Source organism: Oratosquilla oratoria, chromosome 1 (genome assembly GCF_046742065.1).
Source record: "Oratosquilla oratoria isolate Oo_2021 chromosome 1, ASM4674206v1, whole genome shotgun sequence".
Classification (NCBI taxonomy): domain Eukaryota; kingdom Metazoa; phylum Arthropoda; class Malacostraca; order Stomatopoda; family Squillidae; genus Oratosquilla; species Oratosquilla oratoria.
In genome coordinates, this window is record NC_134777.1 from 114,472,779 (window position 1) to 114,480,278 (window position 7,500).

Sequence of the window (7,500 nt, forward strand, 5' to 3'; positions counted from 1 at the left end):
CTTCCATATTTCTTTTATCTTACTCCTTATCAGTGTCTACTCACCCTCTTCTCCTTCCTCGCCCTCCTTTTTGCTTCCATCCTTTCCTCTATCCTCCCCTCCCTCCTTTCCTCTATCCTTTCCTCTCTCCCTCTTCTCCCTCTCTTCTTCTCCACCGACCACTCTTTAGTGTATTACCTCCTCTTCACCATTATCCTCCTCTTCCTCCTTCCTCCTCATCTTCCTCCTTCCTCCTCATCTTCCTCCTTCTTCCTCCTCTTCCTCCTTCCTCCTCCTTTCCTTCTCTTCTCATATCCTAAGACCACCACATCTCACACTCCAATTATCATGTTCCTCTATATCCTTGAAGTCCCACTACAGCCTCCTGTCTCCTGCCTCTTCTCCCTCCCCTCTCCCAACTCTTCCCCCTCCCCTCTCCCCCTCCTCCCCTCTCCCCCTCCTCCCCTCTCCCCCTCCTCCCCTCCCCTCTCCCTCCCCTCTCCCTCCCCTCTCCCCCTCCTCCCTCTCCCTCCCCTCTCCCTCCCCTCTTCCCCTCCCTCCCCTCTCCCTCCCCTCTTCCCCCTCCCTCCCCTCTCCCTCCCCTCTTCCCCCTTCTCCCGCCTCCCCTCTCCCTCCTCCCCTCTCTCGCCTCCCCTCTCTCGCCTCCCCTCTCTCGCCTCCCCTCTCTCGCCTCCCCTCTCTCGCCTCCCCTCTCTCGCCTCCCCTCTCTCGCCTCCCCTCTTTCGCCTCCCCTCTCCCGCCTCCCCTCTCCCGCCTCCCCTCTCCCGCCTCCCCTCTCCCGCCTCCCCTCTCTCGCCTCCCCTCTCTCGCCTCCCCTCTCCCGCCTCCCCTCTCCCGCCTCCCCTATCCCGCCTCCCTTCTCCCGCCTCCCTTCTCCCGCCTCCCCTCTCCCGCCTCCCCTTTCCCCTCTCCCGCTTCCTCCCCCCCTCTCCCTCCTCTCTCCCTCCCCTCTCCCCCCCTCTCTCCCTCCTCTCTCCCCCCTCTCCCTCCCCCTCTTCCTCCCATCTCTCCACCTCCCCTCTTCCTCCTATCTCTCCACCTCCCCTCTTCCTCCTATCTCTCCACCTCCCCTCTCTCCCCCTCCCCCTCCCCTCTCCCCCTCTCCCCGCCTCCCCTCTCCCGCCTCCCCTCTCCCGCCTCCCCTATCCCGCCTCCCTTCTCCCGCCTCCCTTCTCCCGCCTCCCCTCTCCCGCCTCCCCTTTCCCCTCTCCCGCTTCCTCCCCCCCTCTCCCTCCTCTCTCCCTCCCCTCTCCCCCCTCTCTCCCTCCCCTCTCCCCCCTCTCCCTCCCCTCTTCCTCCTCTCTCCCTCCCCTCTTCCTCCTATCTCCCTCCCCTCTTCCTCCTATCTCCCTCCCCTCTTCCCCCCTCTCCCTCCCCTCCCCTCTCCCGCCTCCCCCTCTCCCGCCTCCCCTCTCCCGCCTCCCCTATCCCGCCTCCCTTCTCCCGCCTCCCTTCTCCCTTCTCCCCTCTCACCGCCTCCCCTTTCCCCTCTCCCGCTTTCCTCCCCCCCCCCTCCCTCCTCTCCCTCCTCTCTCCCTCCCCTCTCCCCCCTCTCTCCCTCCCCTCTCCCCCCTCTCCCTCCCCTCTTCCTCCTCTCTCCCTCCCCTCTTCCTCCTATCTCCCTCCCCTCTTCCTCCTATCTCCCTCCCCTCTCCCCCTCTCCCTCCCCTCTCCCCCTCTCCCCCTCCCCTCTCCCGCCTCCCCTCTCCCGCCTCCCCTCTCCCTCCTCCTCCCCCCTCCCTCCTCCTCCCCCCTCCCTCCTCCTCCCCCCTCCCTCCTCCTCCCCCCTCCCTCCTCCTCCCCCACCCCTCTCCCCTCTCCTTCCGCCCTAATGGCCGCCCACTCGTGACCCACTGATTAGCGCCTCGTTTTTCCTTCCTGGCTTGTGATTATTGTCATTTCCTCCGCCTCCTGGTTATCACTTCGTTAGATTCGCCTGCCTCTTCCTCCTCCTCCTCCTCCTCCTTAGTCTCCTCCTCCATCTCCCCCACTCCTCCCATTATCCTACTTTGAGAAGAAGAGCAGGAGAATGAGGAAAAGGAGGAGGAGGAGGGTGTAGATCGTTCCCTGCCTTTCAAGAGTGAGAAAGTGAGTGACAAAGAGGGACAGTGAGAAAGAATGAAAAAGAGAAAGAAAGAGAGAGAGAGAGAGAGAGAGAGAGAGAGAAGATATATATATATATAATATATATATATATGTATATATATATATACATATATATATAATATATATACATATATATATATAATATATATACATATATATATATAATATATATACATATATATATATATAATATATATACATATATATATATATATAATATATATACATATATGTATATATACATATATATATATATATAGAGAGAGAGAGAGATTGAGAAAGTGAGAGAGTGAGTGAGAAGTAGGGTGAGAAATAGTAATACATAGAGAGATGTAAAGAGAGGTAGAGGGATAAAGAGAGAGATAGAGATGATGAAAACACCACTTCCAGCCCCTGCGTCGTGGCCTCCTTGGCCAAGCGCCTCCGAATTTCCTCCTTTATCCCGGGCAGGTCCCCTTATCTTCAATTTCTTCCCCCCGTCCCTTACAACAATAACAACAACGTCATCATTAGAATCGTCTCTTGGGTCTATTTTCGTGAGCCTAAGCCTCTCACTTTTTTCTTAAGGCTTCTGGCCTCTACACCTTGACCCTTGTGCATCCCCTCCCCCCTCCCTCTCCCCTCTCACCTCTCACCTCTCACCTCCAACACACCCTCCCCACCCGCCTCATTTCTCCGGTTATTCTTTTTTACATCCTCTGTACTCTACATGATTTTTCCTTATATATATATATATATATATATATAATATATATATATATATATATATATATATATATATATATATATATATATATAATATATATATGTTGTAGCCTTCCCTCCTTTGTATCTCTTCCCCCCTTCCTCTCTCCTTACCTCCTTTCTTCCTTCCCCCTCCATTTCCTTCCTCTATTTACCCTTCCCTCCCTTTCTTTTCTACATTTCCCATTTTCCTTTCTCTTTCCTCTCTCCCTAACTCAGCCCGACAATAGAAACAATTTATTAATTTGATTCTGGCTTACTCCAGACGATTTGATCGAGCTCTGGGAGTGCACCATCTGGCCCAACTCCTCTTAACTCCCCCACTCCCACTCCCACTCCCACTCCCACTCCCACTCCCACTCCCACCCGACTCCCATTTCCCTTCTCAACACATTTCCAGATATGAGCGCTTGTGCCGAGTGGCGGGTCTGCTTCGACCTCGTCATCATCCAGTTTGCCTGCTCCTTCTCCGGGCCCAATATCCTCGCCGCGCTCTTTTTCCCTGTCTCCCTACCCAAGACCCTTACCTTTTCTCAGCTGTAGTCTCGTTTGTTTAGGATGGCTGTCGACATGAGATTTAATTCATTCATCAGAGAAATACCTGTATCCTCTTCCTCCTCCTTCTCCTCCTCCTCCTCCTCCTCTTTCTCCTCCTCATCCTCCACCTCTTTCTCCTCCTCTTCCTTCTCCTGCTCTTCCTCCTCCTTTTCCTCCTCTTCCTCCTCCTCCTCTTCCTAGTCTTCCTCCTCCTTCTTTTCCTCCTCCTCCTCTTTCTCCTCCTCCTTCTCATCTTCCTCCTCTTCCTTTTCCTCTTCATCCTCTTGTTCTTCTTCCTTCTGTTCTTTTGGTCTTCCTGCTGTTCTTCTGCTGTTTCTTCTTCCTCCTCTTCCTCCTCCTCCTCCTTTTCCTCCTCTTCCTCCTTTTCCTCCTCTTCCTCCTCCTCCTCTTCCTAGTTTTCCTCCTCCTCTTTCCTGCTTTTCCTCCTCCTGCTCTTTCTCCTCCTCCTCCTCTTCCACCTCCTCTTCCTCCTCTTCCTTTTCCTCTTTATTCTCTTGTTCTTCTTCCTGCTGTTCTTCTTCCTCCTCTTCGTTCTCCTCTTTCTTCTCTTCCTCCTCCTCCTCCACTTCCCCACCTCCTCTTCGTCCTCCTGCTCTTCCTCCTTCACCTCTTCCTCGCCCTCCTCTTTCTCCTCTTCCTCCTCCTCCTCTTTCTCCTCTTCCTCCTCCTCCTCCTCCTCCTCCTCCTCTTCCTCCTCCTCCTGCTCCTCCTCCTTCACCTCTTCCCCTCCCCCTCTTCCTCCTCCTCTTCCTCTTCCTCTTCCTCTTCCTCTTCCTCTTCCTCCTCCTCCTCCTCCTCCTCCTCCTCCTCCTCTTTCCTACCTCATTCCCACTTACTCTCTCCTGCCTATATTCCACGTAGCTTTTTTCCTTTAATCCTCCTCACCCACCAAACCACCCCAATTCAGCACCCTAGCTCTATCTCCCCTCTCACCTAACCCCCCCAGCTCTAACCCCCCCTCCCCCAGCCTCTTTTTGGATAGTTTCTACCTACTCCATCCCCCCCAAATTCCCCCCTACCCGATTTATCCCCCACCAAGATTTATATAACCCCCCATGGCTATGCAGTCAAGTCATATACCTCTTTAATCGTCTCATTCCCACCCAAGTTTCATAAGAGCCCCCCTATCCCTTCCTCCCCTCCCCTTCCCCCTTCCTCCTTATCTCCTCCCCCCACTCCTCCTCCTCCTCCCACTCCTCCTCCTCCTCTGCCTCTTCCCTCTCAAGGACGACCTCGAAGCGCTACATGCCTCGAGTGGTTTCTTCACCTTAAAGTACGTCTCCTTCTTCCGTATCGCCTCGGCTCCCCTTCTCGAGGCGCCGCGTGCCTTCCCCCTCGGAGGAACTAATAACGAAAAAAAGAGAGAGACTGAGAGAGAGACTGAGAGAGAGACTGAGAGAGAGACAGAGAGAGACTGAGAGAGACTGAGAGAGAGACTGAGAGAGAGACTGAGAGAGAGACTGAGGTGAGAGACTGAGAGACTGAGAGTGACTGAGAGAGAAACAGAGACTGAGACTGAGAGTGAGACTGAGAGTGAGACTGAGAGTGAGACTGAGAGACAGAGATAGAGACTGAGAGACAGAGACTGAGAGAGAGACTGAGAGAGAGACTGAGAGAGAGACTGAGAGACTGAGAGAGAGACTGAGAGACTGAGAGAGAGACTGAGAGAGAGACTGAGAGAGAGAGACTGAGAGAGAGAGAGACTGAGAGAGAGAGACTGAGAGAGACTGAGCGAGAGAGACTGAGCGAGAGAGACTGAGAGAGACTGAGAGAGACTGAGAGAGACTGAGCGAGAGAGACTGAGCGAGAGAGACTGAGAGAGAGACTGAGAGAGAGAGACTGAGAGTGAGACTGAGACCTAATGCAGTCTAGCAAGTGAATAGTATTGTCTGATACCAATAGAAATAAAGACCATGAAGTTCGTCTCTTAGGGTGAAGTAATGAACCTTCATTATCATTTCTCTGTTTGGTAATCTTCGTTTTCTTCTTAATTAACTAAAAGTCAAATCCCATTTTCTCTCCCTCCCACACACTCCCATTACTCACTACTCCCACATCCTTTCTAATCTCCTCATTTATTCCACTCTCTCCTCCTTGCTCCTCCCTCCTTCTATCCTCCTCCTCCTCCATATTCCTCCAGTTCTTCCACCTTCCTTCACCTTCTTCCAGTTCTTCCTCCTTCCTTCACCTTCCTCCTCCACTTCCTTCTCCTTCCTCCACCTCTTCCTCCTTCCTCCTCCTTCCTCCTCCCTCCTCCTTCCTTCTCCTTCCTCCTCCCTCCCACTTCCTTCTTCTTCCTCCTTCCTTCACCTTCCTCCTCCACTTCCTTCTCCTTCCTCCACCTCTTCCTCCTTCCTCCTCCTTCCTCCTCCCTCCTCCTTCCTTCTCCTTCCTCCTCCCTCCTTCTTCCTTCTCCACCTCCTTTCCCTCCTCCCTTCACCTTCCTCCTCCACTTCTTCCTCCTTCCTCCATCTCTTCCTCCTTCCTTCAACTTCCTTCTCCACCTCTCCCTCCTCTCTCCTCCTCCTCCATCTTCCTCCTCCTTTCCTTCCTACCTTCACCTTCCTCCTCCCTTCACCTTACTCCTTTCTTCACCTTCCTCCTCCACCTCCTCTATCCTTTTCCCTCCTCCTCCTCCTCCTCCTCCTCCTCCTCCTCCTCCTCCTCCTCCTCCTCCTCCTCCTCCTTTGTACACATGACATCTCCCGTCCTTCTTCTCCTTGCTCATACAATACATCTCCATTTCCTTCCTCTCCTCTTCCCTCTCTTCATTCTCTTCACTCTCCTCTTCTCTTCCTCTTTCATTTGCTTGGTCTTCATATCTCCTTTCTTGTTTCTTGCTTGCTGTTTTTTTTTGTCCATCATCATCATCGTCGTCGTCATCGTCGTCATCATCGTCGTCGTCGTCGTCGTCATCATCATCAACGTCGTCATCGTCGTCGTCGTCGTCGTCGTCATCATCATCATCATCACCATCACCATCACCATCACCATCACCATCATCATCATCACCATCACCATCACCATCACCATCATCGACTATTTTCTCCCTACTATCTTCTTTCCTCCTTCTCTTCCTCCTCATCTTCCTCCTTCTCTTCCTCCTCATCTTCCTCCTTCTCTTCCTCCTTCGTCTTCCTCCTCCTCTTCCTCCTTCTCCTCCTATACTTCCTTCCTCACCTACCCATTCCTTCCTACTCGTCCTACTCCTCCTCTCACTCCCTTTTCTCCCCCTCGTACTCTCCTTCTTGAGTGTCTGCCTACTAGACGCACCTCGTCCTTCATGCCCCATCTCCTCCTCCTCCTCCTCCTCCTCCTCCTCCCCCTCCTCCTCCTCCTCCTCCTCCTCCTCCTCCTCCCCCTCCCCTCCCCCTCCCCCTCCTCCTCCTCTTTCCTCCTCCTCATTCCTCCTCCTTCTCCTCCCCCTCCTCCTCCTCCTCCCCCTCCTCCCCCTCCTCCTCCTCCTCCTCCTCGTTTTCTTTTAATGGTCATCCACCTCCACCGCTCATCCGATCTCACGCCCTCCGGTTGACATCCACTCCTGTCTCGGCGCGCATCTCCCCCTCGAAGCTCGCACTCGAGTGGATGGCACGAGGAGGAGGAGGAGGAAGAGGAGGGTGGGAGGGGGGTGGGGGGAGGCTCATCGCCCTCTTCCTTCCGAGGCGACGACCCGTTTCTTGTCGTTGCCCTTAGGTCGACCGTTACGGGTCAGCGTGTTTGAATTTAACGGTTGAAGATTTTTAATGTAACGGTCGCGGGAACTCTAAGTCCTTCGCTTCAGGAATGGCGGCTTCTGTTTCTTGCAAGGACAAGTGACCTTTGTTGTGTTCTTTTTCTTCTTCATATCTCCTCTCCATCCTCCTTCTCCTCCCCTCCATTCTACCCTACTCTCCCTCCTCTCTCTCCTCTCTCTCCTCTCTCTCTTCCTTCTCCTTCACTCCTCCTTCTCCTCTTCCTTACCTTCCTCTACATTTCCTTTTCTTCTCCTCCTCTCTCTCTTTTCTCTCCTCTCTCTCCTCTCTCTTCCTTCTCCTTCCCTCCTCCTCTTCCTTACCTTCCTCTACATTCCCTTTTCTTCTCCCCCTCTCCTCA

General features: G+C 53.4%; 1 protein-coding gene and 1 pseudogene across 1 annotated transcript in view; one reads left to right on the forward strand and one right to left on the reverse strand.

Moving 5' to 3' along the window:
- The window catches only part of LOC143024844 (uncharacterized), a 197,763-nt gene that overhangs the window by 32,309 nt on the left and 157,954 nt on the right, over nucleotides 1-7,500 (forward strand). The gene's annotated exons all lie outside the window — the stretch shown is intronic.
- The window catches only part of LOC143029545 (uncharacterized), a 29,994-nt pseudogene continuing 25,897 nt past the window's right edge, over nucleotides 3,404-7,500 (reverse strand).